A 26,558-nucleotide genomic window follows, 5' to 3' on the forward strand; every position below is an offset into this window, starting at 1 on the left:
TCATTAATTACAAGTTGCTGTCAAATTGGATGTGGGGAGAGTATCAAATATTGGAAAGCATGGTATACAGTCTCTAAGTTCCATTTAAAGAAGCAGAATCTAAAAACAGTACTTGTTGCATTATGCAATAATCACAGGACTTGATTATATATGCAAAAAAGAAGACAGCCTAAATCAAAAGCTTAACAAATTAATGTGCATTTATGTTTTAATTTAAAAACATTTTAAGTACACGCATACATTTAAAAAAAGAATGCACTTTTTGAACCAAATTTCAATTAACCAAGAAACTACTAGTCATAGTTTCAATAAAGTGCATTTAATATAGTAACACTTTGCATTACTTCCTCTCCAACATTCACCACCTAGTTATTCTCTGTTCATTTGTATAATGAAGTTTAATTGGTTAGAATAAAATTAGCAGGAAATGCTTTCAGAAAGACTTTGTGATGTATAGTGATGTCAATTTACAATACGAATAAAGTATAGAAGATGGCAAAATCAGTCCACTCATTATTGTCTGGCAACTATACATAGCAGTTATTAAAGGCAGAGTTATGCATACCATTATACATTGGCATTTCTGTTCTCTAATACAAGATGAATAGTAGTAGGTACTTCTGTTTTTGATTTGTGTTTTAGCTTTTTGTTTCTTTTTGTTTCTATGACCAAAAGACCTAACAGGAACAATTTCAGAAGAGGAAAATTTTATTTTGGGGCTCACAGTTTCAGAGGTCAGAGCCCATAGGCATCCAATTCCATTGCTCTGGGTCAGACGTGAGGAAGAACATCATGGCAAAAGGGTGTGATGGAGGAAAGCATCTCAGGACATCTCCACCAGAAAGCAGAGAGAGGGTTTCACCCAGCAAGGAAAAAATATAAACCCCAAAGGCAACCCCCAATGACCCACCTTCTCTAGCCATACCCTACCTGCCTATAGTAAACACCCAGGTAATCCCTATCATGTGTTTATTGCTCTGATTAGGATAAGGGTCCCCAAAACTCAATCATTTCATCTCTGAATATTCCTGCATTGCCTCACACATGAGCTTTAAGGGGACTCCTCATATCTAAACCATAACAATTTGCTATATGAGCTTTGTTACAAATTCTTCTTAGACATATTTTTTGAAAACTCTAACACTTAATATATGTAGAAATAGCACATACAGTAGAAATATTGAATTATATATGAATAGACAATCAAACATTTTATACCATTGCTTATCAAGACCAATTAGTTTTGAGATGTAAAGGTGTAGAGAAGAATGTAATGCTTTGGAAGCCTGTCTATGAAGAGAAAATGGAGAAAGCAAAATGTTTGATCAGTCCAGAAAGGTTTCATAATAAAAATAGTACTTAATATGCAATCTAAAGAGTCCAGGTAAGAAAAAAATATATATATATATACATATATATACAATATGTATTTCATATGTAACTAAAGAAAGTTTTTTTTGTTTAAATTAACTGAAGACAATAAAAATATACTGTGCTTTTTTCCCCTGTCAGCCAATATAGGCAAAATTAATTAACATTAATGGAAATATTTCATGTTTTAAAAAGTAAATTGTCTTCATGGAATGTTTTTTGAATCATTGCCCCCTCCTCCCACAGTAGACATCTACCTGGAAAGGAAAACTAAGGGATTCTAAGAGAATTATAAAAAAAAAAATTTCTTTTGCAGACTTTTGGTAGATGCTTCAATTTCCTTATTTGATATTGATCTGTATACATTTTCTGTATCCTCATGGTTCAACTTTGGTAGATCTTATATCTCAAGGAAGTTGTCAATATCTTCAAGATTTTCTAGCTTATTGGAGTATACATTTTCAAGTAGTTTGTGATGATCCTCTAGATTTCAGTAGTGTGTGTGGTGATACTTCCTTTTTCACCTCAAATTTTGTAATTTTAGTGTTTTCTCTTTTTATTTTGGTTACTTTGGCTAAGGGTTTATCAGCCTTGTTTATCCTCTCAAAAAATCAACTCTTACTTCCATTGATCTTTCATATTGTTCTTTTATTTTCAAATTCATTTATTTCAGCTCTGATTTTAACTATATCCCATCTTCTACTGATTTTGGTGTTGGTTTGTTCTTTTTCCAGGGACTTGAGATATAATGTTAGATTATTTATGTTGTGTGTTTCTATTCTTTTGAGGTATGATCTCAATGCTATAAATTTCCACTCCTCAGCATTTATCCAAAAGATTGAATATCAGCATACTACAGTGACACAGCCACATAATTGTTACAGCAGTAAAATGCACAATAGCTAAAATATGGAGCCAAGCCAGTTGCTTTTGAACAAATGAATGGGTAAAGAAAATGTGGTTTATATACACAATGGAGTATTACTCAGCCATAAAGAAGAATGACATTATGACATCTGCTGGTAAATGGATGGGACTGGAGAATATCATGTTAAGCAAAATAAGCCATTCCCAAAAACCAAATGTTGAATGTTTTCTCTGATATGCAGAGGTTAATCCAAAATACAGGGATGGGATTAAAATAAAAGAGAAGAGAAGAAAGAAAGGGTAAAAAATAGGAATGAGAATTTCATCAAACTATAGAAAATATCAGTAGAGTAGAGATGAAGGGAATTGAGAAGGAGAAAGAAAATATAGGGAAAACAAAAAACAATGGAATGAATCTGATAAAACATTTATATATGCATGCATATATGCATGACCCAGTGGGTCCTGGCATTGGATGTATTCACAGGACAGTAATTAAAATATAGTAAACTGTAAATGGATTGAAGCAAGGTCAATAAAGTGGAGGGAAGGGAGTAGGGGAAAGGGAGAAGTGCTGGGGATTGAATTGGAACTGGTTGAGTTCCATGTTTATGATAATTTAAGGATGTATCCTGGTGTTGTATATAACTAAAATGAATTTTTAAAATCACAGTTGGTTAAAAAAAAAAGGGAAAAAAGTAAACAAATATTTCTCCCTGCAATTCCAGAGACTTCTCAAATTTGTTCAATTGCCTGTCATAAAGGAAACTATAAAATAGTTGCTTTTTGTGAAACATTTCTTTTAAGTTGAGAAAAATGAATTAAATATAAATTATATTGAGAATGGATGTTCTATGAATTGCAGAATTTGCATTCTTAGGCAGCTTTCATATTTGGGAGCTTCTAATACAATGGATACTAAAAACGGACTGATTCTGACATCAAAAAACCTTTATCCTACCTTTCATGTTTACCAATTAATTTTTCTTTTCTAATAAAATAATCTATATTATTATGCTTAACTGAAATTTATGGCTATGTACATATGTTTGTTCATCAAAAATTAATTTAAATCATATCAATTAAAATTTCACAAAGGCAGTATGGATTCAAGTTAGAACAAGAAAATGAGAAGCAGAAAATAAGGCCTCCCAAGGACGTTCCTACTTATACTTTTTACCATCACAGTCCTACTGTCAGTCCTTTGTAAATTTCCATACAAAAAAATGATCAAAACACTGAACACAACTAATGGATTTTAAACAATACTAGATACAAAAATGTGACATAATAAATTTAAACATTTCCTTTAAACCTATTATAATTGGATTTGGTTGAATTTTGCCCTTTTTCCACTAGTTTCAGAACATTGGTATGACTTTTGTCACTATCATCTATACCATTGTCATCTATATCACTAATACCTAATAAACAATCATAAATATAAAAACCAAATAATTTATTTATATCCTACATCATGTTTTCATTACATTTATCAAATATAATTGCATTGTTTAACTGTCAAACTTGTCTTCAATTCTATGAGCACCTACTGGCCTTACAGAAAGGATAGGAAGCAACAGAGTATTGTAGAAATATTCCTAGGATAATAGTCAATAAAAATAGATCTCAATGTCAAAGCTATATTTTCTAGATGTGGATGCATTCCTTTTCACACCCCCTTTCTGACCATTAGTTTCCCCTGTAGAAATGTTTATGAATAAAATGTATGACTGCATGACAAATGGCTTTGTAAACTATTATGACAGCATAATTTGCAGAAGTTTTATTTTATCCTGCTGCTATGTAAGTTTGAGAAAAATGGGAGTTATCTTACCTTGCATATCTCTACAACCTTTTTTTTACAGAATCTGGACTTCTCTGTCTCTGGAGGCCCTTGATTTCTTTTTTCGTTTCCTTTTCATTTATTTAATTTTTTGTTGCTGAACCAAAACCAAACAACACTGAATGCAATGTGCTGTCCAGGATTGGATTCTGGAATAGAAAAATGGATATTAGTGGAAAAACTGCTAAAATCTAAAATTTAATAATACCAAGCAAACACTGGGTTTTGGATTTTGACAAATATACCAAAGAAATATATTAACACGAAAGGAAAACCAAGGTATAAAGAAACCCTGTATTATTTTTCAAATACTTCCTGTAAATCTAAAATAATTCCAAGATATAGAGTTAAATAAAACATATTAAAGTATATAAATTACCTGAAGAAAAAGTCCTGCCAACACTTTTTTAGGTGCCTAGGAAGGAATCCTAAGGAGAATGAGTCAGCATCATTTTAGCCTTTGGTGAGAGAGAGTTAGATTTATTAGACTGAGGAGGAGGGTATACCTGGGTTCTTCAAGTGCTGGAGATGTGTACCCTACTACCATGAAGCATCCTAACAACTGGCAGGAACACTGATTTATAGGTATGTTGAGGGAATTGGATACCAATAACTAATAATGTGGTCTTGGAATGTATGGCAAAAGAACCCTGTACCTTGGCACAGAGAAGATGGAAATCCCACGCTATAAACAGACCATGGAGATTTTGACAGTATTCTTATAAGCAGATTCCATTATGTATTGAAGATTAAAGATGCTTTCCAAGGTTTTTATGCACAAGTTACTGCTCACTATTTTGGCAAAACTCCCCAAAGTAAGGTTCATAAAAGTAAGAACAAATTGGTCACCACTCTGGTAAAAAAAAAAAAAAAAAAAGAATCCCACAAAATTTTCTTGTCCCCCTGACCAAGTGTGGTGAAATATATGCATATTTCTACATTATATGCCATTGAATATGTGTAAGTATCACTATTTGAGTACATTGAGGATTTCTGCTAGACAACTTCTCCTTCCAGTATGCTCCTACCCACAGGTTGAAAAACACTTCTTATGAAAATCTACAGCACAGGCTGATTAAACAGAGATACCTGCCTTTGGAAACTAGACAATAAAGGTCATATTGCACAATACAAGATATGAAGTAATAAGATGTGTTCTAAACTTATAAAACTGAGTGCATTTAAAATTATATTATGGGATACATTATATAATTATCTTCCTGTATAATTTGGAAGGTAGGACCTACTAACATTCAGTAAAGTATTTTTTGGTCAATTGGTAAAATTTTCTGTTTCATATGATACAGTAATAAAAGTGAATGCAAAATAGTTCATCTGATTTGGTAAACAAAGACTTGAAGAAAAAAATAACCTTGTTTTAATGTTCTTAATACATGTAAATCAATATCTAAATGACAAACTTATTTCAAAATATACCTAGCTTACAGCAGCTGGATGTCAAATGAATCTTTCTAAATAAAATAATAAATTGACTGCCACTGGAAACATAAACTTTTATTGTATGAAACATTTTTAGTTCATAATGTAAAATTGGCAACATTGGTGATTCATTGTTCATGTAACAGCTTGAAATCAGCAGTAAAGTGTCGATTATTTTGTTCTAATATTTTAAGCCTTCTAAACCACTACAGACATTTTATTCTAAGTATAATGAGAGGGTGAAAAAGAACCTAAATGAATTGTTGAACGAGCTGAAGTACCATTTGCATTATCCTACAGAAACTGAGAATGATTTATAAAATTATTCAAAATTCATCTTGGTTGCATATATTTCATTCATTTAAATATTTCTAATTTCATCAGCTTCATAGAACTGTTATGCTCCAAGAGATCTTAGAAGTGGATTTTTATTAAGTTGGTATTGAATACAGAAGAAATATATTTGAAACAGTTTCTTGGGGAGATTATATATATCAAATTAATGGAGAATAAATTATGAAATTACAGTAGTTATGTGGAGTTATCCACAGTGGGTTCTAATTTGAAAGAAATAGAGAATGTAATGCAAAATCCAATCTTTAATATATGGAACTAACGATTGAGTTTTGAGAAAGTTTTCCCAATATTGCTGTCTACTCTACATTTGCTTGCAGATGTACACACATTTCATTTTTAGCTTCTTAAATGATATGCATTTTCATTTCACAGTCTCATATATATTTAAATATTTTGCTCATTTAGTCTTCATAATAATGCCATGATTGGTAGCTTACCACTGCTGTGTAACATATTGCCAATAACTTTATGACTTAAAATTTATTATCACAGTTTCCATGGGTGACAAGTGCAGATGTCACTTGGTGAGGTTTTTACTCAGGGTCTCATGGTCAACTGTTCCATCATCTGGAAGCTTGTCTTCAGAGAGTCACTTCCAAGCTCCTTCAAGTTGTTTGTTGAATTCCTATTGTCGACCCCATAGGACTGAAATCCCTGTTTTCTTGGTGACTATTAACAGGGGACCACTCTTAATTCCACTCTCAGGTTCTTCTATAGGAAGTTCACTTTTGCTTCTCCAAAGATACAAGGAGAATCTCACTCAATTCAAATATCTGTCTAATATAGTCCTCTATGACATAATGTAATTACTACAGTGACTATCCGATTATATTAATAGACTCCACTCCCACTCAATGGAAAAGGATTGCCATAAGGCATATATGGCAATATAGAGAATATTGGGGTTTACGTTAGAATTCCACTGACCATAGATACTGTTTAAAGATGAGGAAACTGAGACACATATAGACTTGGTAAAATACTCATACTCATCCATATAGCTAGAAATGAGCAGAGTCAGGGATGGAACACAGGAGGTCTACTACCAGTAATAATGTTGCAAACTGTACACTAGGCTAATTATTTTCTGACCTTTCAACTACAAAATTCTATGAAAACACACTTCTTCCAGGGCACTATTTCTATAGAGACAGTAAAATAATAAAATGGTGCCATATTTAAATTCTGGACAGGACAAAAATCGCAAACTTGTCCATAAAGATGGAGTTTAACCAAATGTAGACTCACAGACTTGCAGGAATCATTAATATGTATTATTATTGATGCTGTTGTTATATAGAATATAAAAGTGACAACAATCCACCTACAGAATTAACTATATCTACCTTTCTACATACAAGGCATTGGATATGCATTCTGTCTGCTAGCTTGCCTGGGCACCATTTAGTAAAATCACAATTCTCATTAATTCCATCCTTTGATTATGAAAAGTGAAACAGGCCTTCGCTTTCCCTCCGTTCCGCATTGAACCCCTCACAATTGCTGCGGAGCAACTGCAGCCCAACATTCTCTCGGTCTGATTCTCGCTCCCTTGAGAACCTTGGCCCCACATCCCCCACTTTCCTGGATGATCTGTCCCTTCCCCACCCTCTAAAACGTCCAATAATCTACAGAGGGTCTTCCTGAAGCCCGCAGAGGAAAATTCAGGCAGCACCTCGCATTGATATAGAAGGAGATGGCATCAACATTAGGAAAAGTTTCTCAAGAAAGAAACGACAAGAAAGTTTCTCAAGAAAGCAATGTTAAGGTGTCATGTCTGAAGAATGATGCTGAATTTAAAAAGATATTTGGTATCACTAAAGATTTGCAAGTGTGCCTTACTCGAATTCCTGATCATTTGCACTCTGGAAAAAGTTTTGATTCCTTTAGCAGTGTGGTGAAGAGTAGAATTAACACCGAGACGGAGTTTGTGGTGAAGGAAGAAGAAAACAGAGTTTTAATAAGAAAAGAAAAACAAAAAACATTAAGAAGATGGATCACACAAAGAAGAGAAAAACCGAGAGTACTTGCAACACAGTCATAAAAGGGGTATCTATTGTCACCAGTTCCCAACCGCTGTGCAGTGTTTTACAGACTTCAGTCGTATCAAAAAATAACATTCCCACAGGCCGCAGCAAAATCAGAGAAGAACAGAGAACTGAGGTGGAACACTGTTCCCATGAGGAGGAGAAAGGTACATTAAGTTCGTGTGCAGCTTTTGAAAAAAATAACTCCTTTAATAAAAAGTATACTGAAGCTATTTTCCCAGTGACACCACCAGAATTAGAAGAAACCATCCAAGATGAAAAAATAAGACGACTTAAGCAAGTGCTAAGAGAGAAAGAAGCAGCTCTTGAAGAAATGTGTAAAGATGCACCAAAAATAATAAAATATTCTATACTGAAAATCTTTAATATGAAATAATTGTTTTTTAAATAGACTTTTGTATTAATACAGTAGTCCACCCTTATCTACCAGGGATGATTTTCAAGTGGATGTTTGAAAGTGGAGATAGTACAGAATCCTGTATTCAAGTGCTGTGTTAACTGTTGACAGTCACTCCAATAAGTTACATTATTGAATAATGGTCAAGTAGCATATACAGTGTGGAAACTCTGGACAGAGGGATGATTCATGTCCTGAGCCACCTCTCAAAATGACATAGAATTTAAAAGTTAAAAATTATTTCTTTCTGGAGTTTTCCATTTTAGTATATTTGGATAACAGTGGGTAACTGAAATTACAGAAAGCAAAACTACAGATAAAGAGGGACTATCATTAAGGTATAAGTGTATTCTGAAAATGAAATCTGTTCATATTCTTTGACTGTGAAATCTGTTTTTTGGTCAGTTGATTGTAGAATTTTATTTAAGGAATACAGAAAAGGATTCATATATTACTTGTTGAATAATCTACATGAGGTATCGGAACCATTTTCTTGGATACCTTTTTCTGGAAGGAAAAAAATTATATTTTTCTATTATTTTAACTGAAAACTTCTCAAGTTTGAATATTTGTATAAGATTTTTGTTATTGTTGTATATTTAACTAAATTGCTCAGGTGTTAGTCCAACAATAGGTAATTATTGTGTATAGTCCAAGAGAGGAAATCAGCAGTAAACTTAAATTTACCATTGATATTATATATGTACTCTCTTCGTTACCCATAAAATTATGATAACTTCTAACTACCATTGTTGATTTTTAAAATTTCATTTAAAAATGTATTAAAGCAACATTAAGTGTTTAACCACTTTCCAAGAGTGAAGGATGCCTGTTTTGTAATTTGACAGAGTTATTTTATATAATCCAAAATAGTATTTGGAATTCAGGCTATTTGATACATTGTTGGCTTAAAGTGATGTGTTATTAGGCAGCAGTACCCCCTATTCTCCTTTTACTCCTCCTTTTTCCCCCTTTGATATATGTACATATGTTATGTAGATTGCGTAAAAAGTAGATATGAACAGTGATCACATTTGATGCTTTTAAACTGTGAAATGTAGTTTTTCTAAATAGAGGCATACATTTTTCTATCTTTTTTTTTTATTTGGGAGAGTTTAAAAGTAGTGTGGGGATAGGGATTAAGAAGAGAGAAGAATTAGAAAATGATTAGTGAATCCCTGGGAAAAAATAAGGTCGAAAAAACTGTGTCATGGCAACCAAAGAGAAAAATAGCAAATCAAAAAATACTGAACAGGATTGAGATAAGTACATCAACCAGATTCTGCTGCCTTTTTATTTTTACAAATAGCTTTATTGAAATATATTTTACATAGCATGAAATTCTCCTTTTTAAAGTGGTGTTTATTCTATTCAGAGGTATACAACCATCAATACTCACACTTTGAACATACCAGAAACAAGTCCTGTACCATAGTCATCACCCATTTCCTATCTCTCCCTGCCTAAGCACCACTGTCGGTAGAACTGCCTGTTGTGAACATTTCATCTGCATGGAGTCATACAATATTTTTTTCTTTTTTTGTGTGTATTTGTTTTGTTTTTCTTAGCCTAATATTTTCAGGGTTTATCCATGTGGTAGCATGTATCAGTACTTCATTATTTATTGCTGAACAATATTTTCTTGTATGAATGTATAGTCATCCCCCAATATCTGGCAGATTGGTTCTAGAATGCTCCCCAGAGATATCAAAATCTTTGAATATTTAAGTCCGTTATATAATATGGCATAGCATTTGCTTATAAGCTACTCATCTCCTCCTCTATACTTTAAATAATTTCTATATTACTTGTTAGGCCTAATACAATGTAAATTCTATGTAGATAATTGTGCTGTATTGCTTTGGAAATATTGACAAAAAATGTCTGTATGTGTTCAATGCAGACAAAATTTTTTTGTTGTTGTGGAACTTGCAGACAAAGAGGGCCAATTGTATCACACTTTGTTTTTCCATTCATCTGTTATAGACATTTGGATTATTTCCACTTTGGGCCACTAAAATGTTGCTATGAATGTTTGTGTAAAAATTTTTGTGTGAACATATTTTCAGTTACCATGAGCATGTATGTAGGCACGTAATTGCTGGTTTATACAGTAACTGTTTAACATTTTGTGGAACTGCCTTATAGTTCCAGTCAGGTTTTCCTCCATCTACTCCACTTAAACAGATCTTGTGAAGGTCCCCAGTGATTTCCATGTTACTTAATCCTAAGGTCAACTGTCAGTCTTCTTAATAATTTCATAAATCATTAATGACTTTGATAAACATTTAAAACATTTAAAAAAGAAAGAAAAGTAAAACTACGTATTTTCTAATGCACTTTGGCTAGGTAGCCCAAAATTTTGAGTCTGGCAAAAACATGCCAGAGACTACTACAATCTCTATGCCCCTGTGTATAAAACCAGATTTTGGTGGATGAGTAAATAATTGATAAGGTATGAAGTACTAACTTGTTAAGAAATAAAATAAAATTGCTCTTTTCAATTTATACCATAAACAATTTATCAATATCTACTCTAAGTTATGTATTCTCATGTTTACTGTTATTTGCAAGTCAAAGCATGGCATCCTACCCTAAAGAACTTCATTCTTCAGCCACAAATAATGAGAATTCAATAAACAATTCCCAGATACACAAAACAATAGCAACAGAGAAAGAGAGAAGAAGAAGAAGAAGAAGAAGAAGAAGAGGAGGAGGAGGAGGAGGAGGAGGAGGAGGAGGAGGAGGAGGAGGAGGAGGAGGAGGAGGAGGAGGAGGAGGAGGAGGAGGAGGAGGAGGAGGAGGAGGAGGAGGAGGAGGAAGGAGAAGAAACCTAAGAAAATTTCAACTGTAGCTAAATAAGAGAGGAGTTTATAATGAGATATGGCTTTTGAGTATCAAAACATGAAAAGGAGTTTCATGGATAGGCAACACAGATTGAGGAACTGAGGACATTTCAGGTAGAGGAAACATTGTTAATGTGATAAAAGCAAGTAAGAGTCAACATAATAATATTAAAAGGTGGGGCCCTTGGGAAGTGATTCATGAGAGTAAAGCCATTATGGATAGAATTATAAAATGACAAATAAAAGGGGTTGAGGAAGAGATTATTTCTTTCACCATGAGAGGACACTGGGTGCAACAGGTAAACATCATATTGTAAGTAGAAACTTTTCAGCCTTCAGCATTGTCAGAAATAAATTTTTTCTCTTTATAAATTACCCAGTAAAGCTATGTTGTTATGGCAACATGGACAGATTAAAATACAAATGAGGGAATTTTTCTAGTTCTAGTATATTGTTTTTATCAGTTTTTTGAATGTTTTTTGCATCAGTTGATATGATCATTTCTCATTTTTCCCTTTCATTCTATTAATGCAGTATATTTTAACTGTTGGTGACTATCTGGTAAATTACCCTTATATTTCTGTATTAAATCATTTGATCATGGGCAAATCATATTTTAGAATTCTGCTGGGTCCAGTTTGCTAGAATTTTATTGAGGATTTTTACATCAGGATCAAACCTGGGATTTGGGCTGAATAGGCAAGGGCTTTACTACTGAGGAACAATCCCAGCACAATAAAATGTAAATATGTATCACAGTATTATCTATCTGATCCTTTACTGCTTTCCATTTCTATGAGGTCAATAGCAATGTCTTCAATTTGAGTTTTTATTTTACTGATTTCCATCATCTGTTTTTTCATGGTCAGTCTACCAAAAATTTGGTCGATTTTAATCTTTTAAAATAGACAACTTTGGTTTGTTATTTGCTTTACATTATCCTTCTGCCTTTAGAATCTCTCGTATCATTTTCTATTATTGATGTCTTAAAATCTGGATTAATATGAGCTTTATGTTTCTAGTTTTTTTAATTTTAAAATTATTTTTATTTATTTATTTTTTATTTATTTTTTAAATTATTTTTTATTTAGCTTTTAATTTTTTACAGACTGCATTTTGATTCATTGTACACAAATGGGGTACATAATTTCATTTCTATGGTTGTACACAATATAATGTGAATCATCAGGTTACTGATTTCATGTTTTCTTTGTTAAAAGATGTTTATAGCTGTAAGTTTCCCTGTGTGCACTGCACTTGCTGCATATCATTAGTTTTGATATGATATACTTTCATTTTCATTCATCTCAAAGGAATATCTGGTGTTACTTGGGTTTATTCCTTAATTTTCATTAATATTTGAATTTTACAGGTTTTCATCTGTTATGATTTTCCAGTTTAATTTCACTATACATGGATAAAATACATTATATGATTCAAATCTTTCAAATTTTATTGGGAGTTTTTAATGTACAATTGAGAATAAAGTATATTCTTCTTTAGTTGGGTATGATGTTCTTTACATATCTATTAGTTATGTTTATTTATTTATTTATTTATTTATTGTACCAAGGATTGAACCCAGGGGCTCTCAATGACTGAACCACATCCTCAGTCCTTTTTAAATTTTTAAAAATTTTGATACACGTTCTCATTAAGATCCTTAGGGTATCACTAAGTTGCCAAGGCTGACTTTGAACTTGTAATCCTCCTGCCTCAGCCTCTGGAGCTGTTGAGATTACAGACATGGGAAACTGCCCAACTCTATTAGGTTTATTTAAAGAGTTGTTCAAGTTCTCAGTTTCCTTGTCTAGCTTCTGTCTTGTAGTTTTATCCATTACTCAAAGGGGATACTGAATAATAATAGTGAATATTATTGTTCTAATATTCATTTCTTCCTACAATTATATCAGTTTTCACTTTGTATATTTTGTGATCTTACTGTTAGGTACACATATATTTATAAATACTACACATCTTGGTAGAGTTTTATAGATTTACTGTTTTATCATTATTTAATGACTGCCTATTATAGCTATGATTATCTGAAAGTCTATTTGATCTGATATTAGTAAAGTCACTTATTGTTTCATGGTACATATTTTTCAGATAATTCACAATTAACCTATTTCGATTAGCTCTAATGTGTGTCTCTTGTAGACAATATGTAATTTTTTTCAATTCCTTTTTCCAAAACTTATTTTAACCTTATATTTGATTTTCCTTCTATCCTTCTAAGGAGCCAAGTTATTATCCGTCCACTCAGAGAACCCTAACTAGTAAGGCAGAATGCTAAATATGGGCTTTAGTGAGAATGCTTCCAGAAAAAAATTTCAATAGTTAGGTCTGGAGAGGTGTCAGCCTTTGACCAAGTACTGTCCCAGTGAGCCACGCTTCTTGTGATTGGTGCTTACACGGCATTTCCTCCCGTACTGAATCTGGGCTGGACCCATGTTGTGCAATAACCACAAGAATAGGACAAAGGTAACACTGGGCCACCTCTGTGCCTTATAAGGTCTAACAGCTTCTACTTTTTCTCTTGGAGTGTTTTCGTTGAGGAATTATGGCAGGTCAAGTGATGTCCTGCTAAAAAATGTGTGTCTATATCTTGAGACTCAAAACCTATAAATGTGACTTTATTTGGAAAAAGAATCCTTGCAGATGGAATTTGGTTAAAGGTCTTGAGACAATATTGTACTAGAATATCTGGGTAGAACCTCAGCCCAGTGACAATTTCCTTATTAAAAAAAAAAAAAAAGACAAAGAGAAATTTGGGACACAGAGGAGAAGTCCATAAAGAGGCAGAGAATGTAGTGAGGTAGCCACAAGCCAATGGATAGTTGGAGTCACCCAGGATTTTGAACTAGAGCCTCTAAAAGGAACAAGGCCCTACTGATACCTTGATTCTAACACCTGTCCCCAAGAACCATTAGAGAATAAATTCCTGCTATTTTAATTCATCTAACTGTTTGCCATGTCAGCTTTACAAAACCAATACAGAAGCCCTGATATTTAAAATAAAAAGGATGCCTGTCATACCAAGAAGAAAAATGACCATAGGACTACATGGTAAAGGGTACAGGTCTAACTTTCGTCCACTGGGATCAAGCCTCCATGACCCCAGACCACTATGGAGAGGTCACAAACAAAACCTGGAGAACTGCCCAGCTGCATTCACATAACCATGCACAATTATAATGGGGGCTATTGTTTTAGGCAACTACCTTTAGGAGATGCTTTGCATAGCTATAGACTGCTGCAAAGACCAGTGATGTGAGTCAGGTAAAGAGAGGTCAGGGGAATGAATGCTGAAAATAAAGCATTTCAATGACTGCAAAACAGATAACATCATAAGGGAGCAAGGATGAGGAAAATAACATGGTCCATGTCACAATTCTTACCTATACTGTGAAATAGAAATCAGTAGGCCCTCAGTATTCACACATTGAATCCTCAACCAGAGAAACCACAGAAAGTGTGTATGGCCAGGTTAGGTGATACTGATCTTGACAAGAGACTATTAACGCTTGTTCCTTCTGTCTGCTTAAAAGGATTTATAATGCCAACAACTCCCCTTTCCCTTTCCACTTCTCTCTACCAGCCTTTGGTAGCCATAAGGAAAATTCAAATGTTAATCCCATCCAGAAACATAGAGACTACCCAAAAATGTTTACTCAAATTTTGGGGCACCCTGTGTCTGAGCCAGATTGATACATAAAATTGACCATTTACAAGCATGTTATAGGGAATTCTAATAAGAGACTGGAAAGAAGAGAGATGTAGAGAAAGCTTCTATAGTTTTAAAGAATACACTTTCATCGTCATGAACAGAATGTTGTTAGATCTATGAATAATGAAAGTGCTTCTGGTGATGTCTTACATGGAAATGATGAACATGTTAGTAGAAACATGAAGAAAGATGAAAATATTACTGTTTTGATCAGTACATATTATATAGATTTGCTGAAATAACACATTATACCTCATAAATGTGTACAATTATTGAGTGTCGATCAAAAATTGATAAAATATTTAAGGAGATGAAAATGCTAAATACCCAGATTTTATCATTACACACTATATGCCTTTATTGGATTTTCACACTGTACTCCATTACATAGGTACAATTAAAATAATCATAGAAGAACAATGATAAAGAGTAGATCGCATCACCCTGAAAAATGAAAACAAAACAAAACAAAAACTGGCATAGAGCTTGACTGAGTTGTGTTCTATTCTTTTGTAGAAAGTAGAATTTATAAGTGATCACCTTGAATGCTATGCCACATATTGGTTTTCATGTTGGCCTTTCCTTCTGGAGATAGTTAACTTTCTCTGGACAACTAAGCCAATTTCTATGTGTGTATCTGCTCCTCAACTTCTAAAATTGCAGTTTCTTGTCAGCTGTCATTTTTTCTTTTTTGATCTAACACATTTATGCATTTAAATATTTCACTCTCATTTTAGTGGATTTAAATTGAGAACAGAGGGGCTAGGGATATAGCTCAGTTGGTAGAGTGCTTGCTTCGCATGCACAAGGCCCTGGGTTCAATCCCCAGCACCACAAAAAATAAATAAATGAAATTGAGAACAGAGTTAATAATGTGTGGATTAAATTTTCCATGTTGTATGAAATAAACAACCTTGACTGACTATTAGGGATCTTAGAAGCTCCTCATTCTGACATGATGAATGTTCTTCCCTTTGCCGAATAGCTTTTGTGTTACATATTTGATATGAAACTTTGAAATGAAGTAAACCATTCATTTGATTATTCCAGTGCTTTCATGTATATGTTTTAACTTAAAACTAATCTGCTTTAATTGGCTATACATTAGATCTTTCTCATCTTTATAAGAAAAATTATGAATTAAGAATTATTTTCTTTTTTAAAGGAAATTGTGACTCAGTATGCATAAAACATAGGAAACAGCTAGTAAATTATATAGTTAGAATTTGAACACAAATGTGATTCTAAAATATACTTGTAGCAATATGGTTTGTTCCAGTTATTGTAAATCTGCCTATAATTTTCATAAACATTACGATTTTAATAAATCAAGTGTTTTTCATATATTGAGTCTTTCCTACTGTGGATGGCACCAATGAAATGATGACAAGTCTTAGAATGTGCTTGACATTTCTATGTCTAAGCCTTTTAGGCTTAAAATAATCTCATTGTTTTAAGAATGATTCCTGAATGATTTTTTTTTCCTTTAAATCCTATAGCACTTCACTACCTGGAAGTTCTGCAAAGAAACAATGTCGGGGAGTGAAAGAGGAGGTGAGTGAGATTATGTAATTCAGTTCATATGTATCGTAATTCCTCATTGTTTCTATAGTTTCAGAGAGAAGTAACAGAGGAGAAGACATGTAGGCATGTATAAAATGCAAGCTGGCAATTTTAATGCAACAGTATAATCTTCCGTGGGTGTTTAGCCTAAGGAAGCGAAGACTAAGGGTAGACATGCTAGTTGTCTTGAAATATTTGAGGACCTGTCATGTGAAAGTGGGAATAGGCTTTTTTTAAATCTGTAGACCCAGAGGGCATAACTAGCATTAAGGGGTGAAAGTTACAGGGTAAAAAATTTTTACTCAATGTAAGGAATAACTTTCCCAAAAGTGCACGGCCTTAAAACATGTTGCTGCATGAAGTCACAAGAAGTGTTCATTTCCCTGCTATGGAGGAGATGCCTGCAGAATGGGAAAGCAGAAGTAGAATTTAGTATAGGCTAGACCCTCCCTACTATCATGTCAAAGTTTTTCTCTCTTTCTCTTCTTTCTATTATCTATCTATATATCTGTCTTTCAACCTATCATCTAATTTGCTAAAAGACAAGATTGACAGAAAATAATGTTAAGGGTGAAAAAGAATGTGTTTGTGTGTGTGTGGTGTATTTTTAAGCTATTGCATGTAAGTTGAATGTATGCACATTTTTTCTGCCACTTTATGTTAATGGTTAGCAATAGTTTATTAACAGATATAACCCTGTGATATCTTAACAGTGTTACAGAAGCAAATTTTCATAGCAAAAACAAAAACAAAACCAAAACAACTTTGAGTTAAGATATACCTTGGTTCAAATTCTAACTTTCTCTCTTTTAAACTTACAATCTTGGGAAAGTAGTTGCACCTTCATAAGCCTCCATTTCCTTGCTATGGAATTTAGACAATAAGGTATATTTATTCTAGGGTTATTGTAAAATCAAATGACAAAAGTCATAAAGCATATTTAAATTTGCCTACTATGTAGTCACTAATGCTAAATACTTGTTTCATATATTTTCCTACCTGACTTTGCATTGTTTGAACAAACTTCACCTCGCTGATAGTGTACCAATGTCAGCATTTAAGTTTCTATGTATGTGGTGTCAGTAGAATGCAAATGGCTTTCTGACTGTAGAGAGTTCAACAAATCTGAATTTTACTTTAGAACAGATTTTCCTTATTCTATCTCTCTCGCTATGAAAAGAAAATATGAGAAATGTCACATCACTTGGCAAACATTAAACACTGCTAAACCCGTAGCATTTTCCTTCAGAATAAACCATTTATTATTTTAAAATTTTGACTTTGAAAGTACTTAGTTTCACTATTTGATGACTAGTTTACTGTTGCTTTCTTAAAGAAAAACAACTTAGTGCTAAAACCACTAGAGGATAGTTAATTATGTAAAAAAAAAAAATCTGTTACAACTTTTCAGAGTCCTACTTAATTCTAGATTTTCTTCGTTGTATTTCTTTGGGAAAATTTGTAGACTCCTGCTTTACTTTGGAATTAAAAATATAACTTCAGAACAATCAAATTTTATACCTCTAATTGTGATAGTAATTCAGTGCTTTAGAAGTTCCATTAGCAAAGATGATAACAATATATGTATAGATAACAGAAACACTTCATATATGTGTTCAGGTGTTTATCTTTGTGTATGGTTTCAGTCATGGTCATGCAAACATATGAGGTGTGCACATTTTCACACTGTTCATGCATGCCTGAATATTGATGAAAGGCATGTATGTGAATGCATGCACATGTATCTATGTGCCTATACTCACACTTTCGCTTTCGCTTGTCCAAATGATGAAGTTTTGGGATTTATGTGCACTTTTTAGAACCTATACTTGGCTAAATGATGGAGGTATATTTGTTTACATTTTGCTATTACATTATTTGTGATTGAATCACCTAGTTGGTCATATGTATCACAAATTAGATAATCAGGTTGATATAACAAAAATATCAACATAAATATTTTCAATTTAGTGATTTTTTTCTCGTTCCCTTTAATGCTAGTTTCCAATTTTATTTTTTTATTAAAATGAAATAGTGTTCAAGTCCTTAAAATAATAATGAGTAAAATGAAAATAATCAAATATTTAAAAATAAAAAACACTGATAGATAAATGTTAATGTATTTGATTCCAATTGTATGTTAAGTGTGTGTGAGTGAGTGTGTAGCAGAGGGAAGAAAATACCTATGGGAAGTTGAATGCAAATGACATTGAGATATTAGTAGCATAAAAATGTTATAGTCATGAATGTTAGGAAAACTACTGGTCTTTAATTGTTCCTAGTGATTTTGTGGAGGTTTTGACATTTTCCAAAGAATGTGTAAAGGGTTTGAAAATTAATTTACTTTAGAGTAAAAAGACAAAGTGATCCAGCTGATATATGACTACAGATAAATGCATGTAATTATACATTTATATCCAGATGCTTCACACGACATGTTATCATGAGCTTTACTTTATCCTTCAATAATTGTTGAAAATGTGATTATCCAGACCACACAAAAAAGGATCACAAGAACAGATTAGAATATATTATTGATCACTTTACTGAATATTTAAATTGCAATTTTTCACATATTAAGCAGTGAAGATAAATGCACTCAGTTTTCATACATCTATTAATTTTTAATAAGTATATATCTGGAATGGTAGATTAAAGTATATATACATGTTAAATATTCTTACTGCCACATTGCTTTCTGTAACGTCCGAGCCAATCTATTCTCTTACTAGAAAGGTAGTAAGAGAATGATACCTTTGAGCCCAATAAGAGGACAATACAGTAGAAAAAAGAACTACAGCAACAAACAGACTTTAAAGTAAAACGATCTTGCATAAAATCAAATAATGAAAATACTGAATAAAATAAAAGATATTATGGGGAATTTAAAATAATTAGAACCTTTGAGAATGAACCAAATTAATAGTATAGAAATTTTAAAACACTATCTCAATCTTAGACCATATAGAATGTTTCTAAGAGCAGGCAGGACACAGCAAGAGTCAAGTATGTTAATGGGAAAAAGTCAACATGGAACACATGGCAAAATATTTTTAAAAAACTGAACACTGTATGTAAAATTGTGAGTACATTAAATATTTCCAACTTAAGTGTCTTTTTAGTTACAGAGGGAGGAAAAAAAATGAGGTCAGATTCAATACCTGAAGATGTGATTTTAAAAACTGATGGAAGGCTTCAACTCAAGTTGAAGAATTCCAGTGAACCCTAACCTGAATCAATATCAAAGAAAAAACATCTATGCAATTAGTCAAATTTCTGAAAGCTAGAGCACAAAGAAAATTCTTAAAATGTATCCTGAAAACAAAAAGATAAGCAAATTACCTTCAAATGATCATGAGTTACACAAATGATCATGAGTTATTCTCCAAAAGAAACAACTTAAAGTTAAAATGTGAAACAAAATAAAATCCTGACCAATAAACACACTTTATGATATTATCCCAATGAAATTATCTTTCAAAATTGAAGATTAAATAGATCATCTTCAAAAAAAAATTACGTTGAGAGAATTCATCAGAACTACTGGGGAGAAAATACTTAAATGAATTCTTTAAGGTCAAATTTGCAATAAAGCATGGAAAGCATACCACATTAAAAAAAATTGAAAAGAATCAGAAGTGTTAATATATAGCTAACTATAAAAGAGTAATCAACATAAAATAATAATGTCTTCAAAGATATATAATAAATGTATGTAAATGTATGGGAAATATCACAGAAAGCATGACAATGCAATGAAAAGAGTTATATATTTTTGTAGCATTCTTGCCTTTCTTTAGAAACTGTAAAAGAACTAAAAGAGGGGTAGGTCTTAATAAGTTATGAATATGTACTGTAACTTATGTAAGTATTAATAAAGAATTAATAAAAGGATGCATAATGAAAACAATATAGAAGGTAAAATGTTTTATAAGAATATATGATTTCTGGGTGTGATGTGGCATACATGTAATTCCAGCTGCTCAGGAGGCTGAGGCAGGAGGATCGTGAGTTCAAAGCCAGCCTCAGCAACTTAGCTAGGACCTAAGCAACTCAGTGAGACCCTGCCTCAGATTAAAATATGAAAAAGTCTGGGAATGTGGCTCATTCAATAAGTGACCCTGGGTTCAATCCCCATACTAAAACCAAATGTAATGTATAATTGATTGAAAAAAATAAATTTGTCAAAAGCAGATGGGAAATAAGAAAATAAGTAAGGCATCTAGGTTGGTTTCACAATCTAGCTATTGTGAATTACAACCAGAGAAACAACAGTTGTACCCCACTGGTGTACAATGAATCAAAATTTAAAAAAAGGAAAAAAAAGAAAACAAGTAAGAAAATATTTGACTTGAATCTCCCTATACCAGTAATTTATTTAAATGCAGAAATTTAAGAAGATGCACAGTATTGAACTGTCAAAAATGTATAGAGATAAAGCATCAGCTGATCACAAAACAGTGGAAAAATTCATTGATAAATATGTGAAGATCACCACAAATGAAAATCTGATGTAAGAGCAAGTCTCTAACACTGATGAACCATCTCAGTTTGGGGGGTATTGTCCCAGAAAGACACTATCAAGAGCTGATGAGACAGCCGCCACAGGAATTAAGGATACCAAAAACTAAGTAACTGTGCTGGGATGTGTTAATATGGCAGGCACACAAAACTGTGAACTTGCTGTGATAGGCAAAAGTTTCTGCCCTTGGTGTTTCAAAGGAATGAATTTTTTATCAGTCTATTACTATGCTAACAAAAAGGGCATGGATCACTGGGGATGTCTTTTCTGGTTGGTTTCACAAACATTTGGTGCCAGAGGCTTATACTCATTGCCAGAAAGCTGGATTGGAAGACCACAAGAATTTGTTACTCCTTAGCAACTTTTTTCATCTAGCTGAAATTCTCATCAAAAGTTATGTTTTGGGGATGCAAATATAACTCAAAGGTAAAGTACTTGCCTAGTATGCAGGAAGCCTGAGTTTGATCCCCAGTATTTCAAATAAAGGAACAATGGTGTTTATGCCATTTACTTAACCCCAAATGTGACTTCATTCAACCACGTGACAAGAGTACTCTTATATGATTTCATTCAACCATATGACAAGAGTAATTTTTTTTTTTTTTTTTTTTTTTTTTTTTTTGCAGTACTGGGGATCGAACTCAGGGCCTTGTGCTTGTGAGGCAAGCACTCTGCCAGCTGAGCTATATCCCCAGCCCCAAGAGTACTCTTAAATCAATGAAGAGTAAGCATAGAAACACTTTGCTGAGTAGCCTGCTAGCAACAGTGTATAGAGCCATAGGCGTAGGAGGTTTTCAACAGAAGTTTACAATGAAGAATGCCATATATGCTGTTGTGAATGCTTGGAACACAGTGACTAAAGTCATACTTGTGAATGCCTTGTGCAAATTCTGGTCTGCAATGACGTATACAGATGATGATTAGCAAGGTAGTGACTGAAGAGTTCTAAATGTCAAGTGAAATATCATGATGTCTAATCTCCTTACATATGCAAAAACATGCTTTAAGAGTTGTCAGTAAACTGGAGGAAGTGGGCACCTAAGTTTTTAATATTGACAATTGTTCACTTATTATTCAACAATGAAATAGCTGATATGGTTTGGAATCAAGGTGATTCATGGTAATAGTGATAATGAAGATTACATGTTAACACTGAAGAAAAAGTAACTATAGATGGCATTGTGAAAGAAATGTGTGAAGGGCTGTTATAGTTTACTTATAAGGTGTCCCCATAAATCTCATGGGAGATAATGCAAGAATGTTCAGAGATGAAATGATTAGATTATGAGAGTGCAACCTAATCAGTGCATTAATCCACTGAGAAGAATTAACTGTGTATAATATAGGCAGGTAGGGTGTGGTTGAAAGAATAAGTCACTGGGGCATGCATGCATGCCTTGGGGTTTATATTTGGTCCCTGGTGAGTGGAGCTCTCTTCTGTCTGCTTCCTGGTTGCCATCTCCTGAGCTGCTTTCCTCTGCCATGCCCTTCCACCGAGATGTGCTATCTCACCTCAGCCCAGAGCTGTGGAGTCAGTCAACCATGAACCTCTGAAACTATGAGCCAAACTAAACTTCTCCTCTATGCTTTTCTTGTAGAGTTTTTAGTCACAGCTACACAAAACTGACTAATATGGGTTTTTGAAGGACTAAAGAAACTTGCTTTCATAACAAAAATCATGTCAGTTTATAAAATCAGAGAAACATGTTACTAAAAATACTATTTTTAAAACTTTTAAATTTGTTCTAATTAGTTGTAAATGACAGTAGAATGTACTTTGATACATCATATATAATGGAGCATAATTTCTCATTCTTCTGGTTGTATATGATGTAGAATCTCACTGGTCATATAGTTATATATGTACACAGGGTAATAATGTCTAATTCATTCTATTATCCTTCCTACCTCCAGACCCTCTCCCCTCTCTTCACTCCCCTCTACATAATCTAAAATAAAATACTATTTTTAATGAGGCAGATGACTCTCATTTAAGAAAGTCATCCAGCAAAATGTCTTCTGATTCCTGAAGGACCCACTTCCTAAAGGACCAAATGCTTCTGATGTTTCTTTTCACTTACAAAAATAAAATATAGTTTATAGATTAAATATAGTTTCATTTAATCAAAGCAGCATGTCAGATGAGGAGTGAAAGTTTGCTATTGCTTGTTGCTTAGCAGCAAATATAGGTATTGTGGTGAGGCTATTGTGCTGCTTTAGTTACCATGAACACATGACTTTTATTGTATTAATGGTATATCATATTTTTTGCTGTTAAGTTCTTAAGTACAAATAAGCATAAGTAAAGGATTGATTATTAGTAGCATATAAATTCAGGCTCATGCATATGGTACATATGAAACATAAATAATCCCCCAAAATTAAAATTCCAACATATTCTGGTTCCAAATATGTTGGATAAGGAATATTCAACCTACATACAAAAATTTAAAAATATAACTCAATCATATAGTAGTGTAGGAACAATTTATTAAAAATACATTTGCAAAGACAATCTATCAATATATTAAAAGGTGATAAATTGTGATCAAATAGGATTATACTAGTAGTTCACATAGTCTCAATATTAAGACATTATTTGATGTAAGACACTACATCAGATAAAAAGGGAAAACTCATAAATTCTATCACAAATTCTGAAAGGAATTTTGTTACTAGTTAAACTGGGACTTTCAGTTTGAAGATCATTATGAATTAAGCTAAACTGCTTGGGGAGACTTCTATTTAAAAAGTCATACAAATAAAATATAAGAAAACAATTTTAGAACTTAGCTTGCAGGAAAAAAAGTGAAAACAAAGTACTATAAATAAAAAGAGAAATATGTACGTCATAGAAACTAAGAATATTTTATTTAATAAACATAGTAGAAAAATATGTAGGACCTTCCCTTTGTGACATAGAACATTGTACATTCAATCTAATAATGTAGCCAAATCCCATAAATATCTTTGCAGTAGGTAAGTTGGTAAAATCAGAAAAAAATGCATTTGTGAGAAATACAAATTCAAAGCATGATAATACTTTAACTTTTTCAATGTTTTAAACTTTCATTGGTTTATTCAATTTTCATTGCTTTATTCAAGTTTTCTACTTTAAGACAATTTGTATTTTGTATAGAATATTGTCCTTTCCAATTAAAATAATACTTATTATCACATAATTGCTGATAGTATTCTTTTACAATGTAAAAATTATCTTCTTTATTGTGATTGCATTTCCTTTTTAATTAGAAATTGGTTTGCATTCGATTTCTTAATTAAAATAAAAATGGGGGCTTGGGAGATAGCTCAGTTGGTAGCGTGCTTGCCTTGTAAGCACAAGGCCCTGGGTTCAATCCCCAGCACCACAAAAAAAACAAACAAAAAAAAAAGTAAAAATGACTTTTATTACCATTCATGTTTTTCTCAAATATTGTATTGTGTATAGTGTTTTATAAGCTGCTTTTTTTCTTTAAATATCTTTAACTATACTTCTGTATTCTAATTTTTTATTTACATAGCTTTATGTTTTTCGATAATGGCTTTGTCGAAATATAATCTATGTACCATCAAATTCACTCAGAATGTTCCATTAATGACTTTTAGTATACATAGAGACCTATGTATATATTAGTGGCTAATAAGAGGCCACTAATACCACCATACTTAGAACATTTTCATCACCCCAAAGTAAAACCACAACCAATGATTTTTAATGTTTGAATGACATTGTAATATGCAGATGCACCATAGTTATTTCAAAATATTACACAATATTTCACTGTATTATACTATAATATTTACACAGATCACTTATGTATTACAATAATGTAAACAATATTCTGATTAACATCCCTGGAGCCAAATTTATGTAAGAACATCCTGAGCATAAATGCAAACATTATCAAATATACCAAAAGTTTAGAAATCTGTATATTTTTTAAGGATAATACTTTTCTTCCAAATTACTAAACACTGAGTATTAAAAAAGTAATGTCAATTAAATATATGAAAAAATCAAACATGTTACATTGTTAAATTATTTTGCTATTAGATGTTGCCAAATAAAATATTGTTTTTTATATTTGTATTCATTATTGTGATTTATTTTCTGCTTTAGATATAACTTGAAATATCAGTTTTTATTTTATCCTTTTCATTTTTGAAAAATAATGATTACTTTTGAAATTGTTATGTTTTCTATTTCAGTTCCTTTTCTATCTTTTTTCAGAAATCAAGGAATAACGAGGCTCATTTTTTCAATGCAAATGCAGTTGTGTTTTACCTTTTCTAGGAAAAATCCTATTTTTAAGTTTTGGGGAATTAGTATTTATATAGAGTGGTAACTAAATTTTAATGATCAAATTTTTAGTATCTCCCCAGACTGCCATTTGTTTTATTTGATGGATATATTATGTTAGTAGCTTTCTTAATATTTAACCAATTTACGTTTTAAATATTGTCTTATTTTTTGTACCGAATTATGCTTGGTTGGCACATGGTTCTATTTGATTTCTAGATTTTTTATACATATATCATGAGTTTCATTTCAATGTTTGTATTATATTTATCTATTGTTGATATAAAAATATCTCTAAATTGGTAAATTAATTGGCATATTTCCACAAAATATTCTTATGGTGTAGAATAATTTGGCATTAGATTTATTGTTTGTTGCAAGTGTGGACATATTTTGATGCAAAGTTGTCTGTTTTTTTATATTACTTTGTATGAATTATTTGACATAAATTTCTATTTTTTCCATGGGTGTAGGTTGATTTATAGTTCATAGTTTTTCTATATTTATCCTCTGCTCTCTAGTAAGCATGATAGAATTTACTTGTTTTGTCTCTTGAATGAACTTACAGCTTTATAAATAAATTCTACTAAGCTGCTATTTAATGATTATTTCTGATTTTCTTATTGTTGTTTACTTTGAAGATGTATGTCCTTTTCATAGTTTCTTAGTTAATAATACACTAGTACTAGAACAGGGATTTGACTTTGACTATAGCTTTGACTATTGACCGTATTTTAGTAAAAAGCCTTTGGTTTATAATTCTCTTGAAACACATTTAGAATCAGGTTTTGAGAAACATATGATATGCAGATAGTATAGAATCAGGTTTTGAGAAACATATGATGGGCAAGAATAGAGAAATGAGTTCTAGAGTAATGAAAACAAAATGAAACAAAAACATATATGTATGTATGTATGTGTGTATATATACGGATATATTATATGCATATTTTGATTGGTAGTTGATTTTTTTTTATTCAAGTACCTTCTGAGCTATGAAATGAAAGGAAACTACAATGTTCCACTATCAGACCAAGATGGCACTAGGAATAAAGTTTCTGTGATGAAAAATATATCTGGCTTCATTTTTATTTTTTGTGACTTTACTTGGGGTGTAATGACTTTAAAAATAAAGCTGGGTACCACAACTAAGTGCTTCAATGGGCACTACTAGATAATATTTCAGTCAAATTTAGAGGACTTGCTTTAAAATGTGTAGAAAAAAAAGGTATGTGTGTGTGCGTGTGTGTGTAAATAAGTATGTGTTTACT

At 32.3% G+C, this 26,558-nt stretch overlaps 1 pseudogene across 1 annotated transcript; it reads left to right on the forward strand.

Annotated features, from left to right (window-relative positions):
- Positions 1–7,347: 7,347 nt before the first annotated feature.
- On the forward strand, positions 7,348–9,051 carry LOC306650571 (ligand-dependent nuclear receptor-interacting factor 1-like; annotated as a pseudogene). The gene has a single exon. The product of its transcript is annotated as a ligand-dependent nuclear receptor-interacting factor 1-like (transcript).
- Positions 9,052–26,558: the final 17,507 nt, after the last annotated feature.

Source organism: Sciurus vulgaris, assembly GCF_902686455.1.
Source record: "Sciurus vulgaris genome assembly, chromosome: X".
Taxonomy (NCBI): Eukaryota; Metazoa; Chordata; class Mammalia; order Rodentia; family Sciuridae; genus Sciurus; species Sciurus vulgaris.